Genomic DNA, 2977 nt, shown 5'->3' with positions numbered 1-2977 from the left:
ACCATTTACTTAGTAGGGAATTCTTTTCCCACTGCTTGTTGGCGATGGCCTTGTCGAAGATGAGATGGTAGTAGATGTGAAGCTTTACTTCTGAGTTTTCTCTTCTGTTCCATTCTATTCTACTCTGTTTTTGTACCAGTACCATGCTATTTTGGCTGTTGTGCCAGTGTGATGCCTCCAGCTTTGTTCTTTTTACTTAGAATTGCTTTGGCTATTAATACTCGCTCCTTTTTGGTTCCATATGAATTTTAGAATGGTTTTTTTTTTTTTCTCTCCTAATTCCATGAAGAAATTAGAAGAAATGTTAGTAGTTTGATAGAAATAGTGTTGAGTCTGTAAATTCCTTTGGGCAGCATGGCCATTTTAACATCTTTCAACCCATGAGCATGGAATGTTTTTCATTTATTTTTGTCATGTCTGATTTCCTTCAGCAGTGTTTCATAGTTCTCCTTCTGGAGATCTTTCACCTCCTTGGTTAGCTGTATTCCTAAGTATTTCATTTTCTTTGTGGCTATAATAAATGGGATTGTGTTCTTGATTTGCCTGTCAGCCTGGGTGTTACTGGTGTAGAGAAATGTTACTGATTTTTATAAATTTACGTTGATTTTGTATCCTGAAATCTTATTATAATTGTTCATCAGTTCTAGTAGCCTTTTGGCAAAGTCATTAGGGTTTTCTAGGTATAGAATCATATTGTCAGTAAAGAGAGATAATTTGGCCAGGCGTGGTGGCTCATGCCTGTAATCCCAGCACTTTGGGAGGCCAAGGCACGCAGATCACAAGTTCAGGAGATCAAGACCATCCTGGCTAACACAGTGCCTGTCTCTACTAAAAATACAAAAAATTAACCGAGTATGGGTGGCACGCGCCTGTAGTCCCAGTTACTTGGGAGGCTGAGGCAGGAGAATCACTTGAACCTGGGAGGCAGAGGTTGCAGTGAGCTGAGATCGTGCTACTGCACTCCAGCAGCCTGGGCAACAGGGCAAGACTCTGTCTAAAAAATAAAATAAAAATAAAAATAGAGAGAGAGAAATAGTTTGATTTATTTTCCTGTTGGATTCCTTTTATTGCTATGGCCAGGACTTCTAATATTCTGTTGAATAGGAGTGCTGAGAGCAGGCATCCTTGTCTTCTTCCAGTTCTCAAGGGAATGTTTCCAGTTTTTGCTTGTTCAGTATGATGTTGGCTGTGGGTTCGTCATTGAGGGCTCTTATTATTTTGATGTATGTTCCTTCGATGCCTAGTCTATTGAGGGTTTTTTTTTTTTTTAATTATGAGGGGATGTTGGATTTTACTAAAAGCTTTTTCTGTGTCTATTGAGATGATCATATGGTTTTTGCTTTTAATTCTGTTTATGTGGTAAATCATATTTATTGATTTACATATGTTGAACCAGCCTTGCATCTTAGGAATAAAGCCTAATTGATCCTGGTGAATTAACTTTTTGATGTGCTGTTGGCTTCAGTTTACTAGTATTTTGTTGAGAATTTTTGCATCTGTGCTTATCAGGGATATTGGCCTAAAGAGTCCTTTTTTTGTTGTATCTCTGCCAGATTTTGGTATCAGGCTGATGCTGGCTTCAAAGAATGAGTTGGGGAGGATCCCTTCCTGTTGGTTTTTTTTGGAATAGTTTCAGTAGGATTAGTACTAGTTCTTTTTTGTATGTCTGGTAGAATTTGGCTGTGAATCCATCTTTTGCAGGGCTTTTTTTTTTTTTGAATTTTTATTTTTGGTAACAGATTCTATTTCAGAGCTTGATATTGGTCTATTCAAGGTTTCAGCCTCTTCCTGATTCAATCTTGGGAGATTGTGTGTTTCCAAGAATTTATCCATTTCCTCTAGATTTTAAATTTTGTGTGCATAGTTGTTCATAGTATTCTCTGAGGATCTTTTGTATTTCTGTGGGATGAGTTGTAATGTCATCTTTGCCATTTCTGATTATACTTACTTGGATCTTTCTTCTTTGTTAATCTAGCTAAGCTAGCATTGTATTCATCTTTTTTTTTTTTTTTTTCCCAAAGAACTCTTGGTTTCACTGATCTTCTGTATGGGTTTTTTTGTTCGTTTGTTTTTGAGACAGGATCTCGCCCCGTCCCCCAGGCTGGAGTGCAATGGCGCGATCTTGTCTTACTGCAACTTCTGCCTCCCAGGCTCAAGCAATCCTCCCTCCTCAGCCTCCCAAGTAGCTGGGACTACAGGTGCACACCACCATGCCAGGACAATTTTTGTATTTTTAGTAGAGATGGGGTTTCACCATGTTGGCCAGGATGGTCTCGAACTCCTGACCTCACGATCCACCCACCTCGGCCTCCCAAAGTGTTGGGATTACAGGCATGAGCCACCGCGCCCGTTCTAAACTTTCCTCTTAATACTGTTTTAGCTGCATCCCAGAGATTTTGGTAAGCTGTGTCCCTATTTTCATTAATTTCAAAGTGCTTTTATTTCTACCTTAATTTCGATGTGTATCCAGGAGTTATTCAGGAGCAGGTTGTTTAATTTCCATGTATTAGTGTAGTTTTGAGAGATCGTGGTATTGGTTTCTATTTATATTGTACTGTGGTCTGAGAATGTGCTTGGTATGGTTTCAGTTTTGTTTTTTTTTTTATTTTTGGAGACTTGCTCTATGACTGAGCCTGTGGTTGGTCCGTGTGTTCTGTGTGCAGGTGAGAGGAATGGATATTCTGTGGTTGCTGGTGGAGTGTTCTGTAGAGATGTCTGTGAGGTTCAGTTGGTCAGGTGTTGAGTTTAGGTCGAGTTTCTTTGTTAGTTTTTCTGCCTCGATGATCCGATGATCCGTCTACTGCTGTCAGTGGGGTGTGGAAGTCTCCCACTGTTCTTTTGTGGTTGTCTCAGTCTTTTCATAGGCCAAGAAGACCTTGTTTTATGAACCTGGGTGTTCCAATGTTGGGTGTGTATATTTAAAATAGTTAAGCTTCTTGTTGGATTATGCCCTTTATCATTATGTAATGCCCTTATT

The sequence above is a fragment of the Chlorocebus sabaeus genome, chromosome 7 (genome assembly GCF_047675955.1).
Source record: "Chlorocebus sabaeus isolate Y175 chromosome 7, mChlSab1.0.hap1, whole genome shotgun sequence".
NCBI classification, from domain to species: Eukaryota; Metazoa; Chordata; class Mammalia; order Primates; family Cercopithecidae; genus Chlorocebus; species Chlorocebus sabaeus.
Note: the sequence above shows the minus strand (reverse complement) of the source record.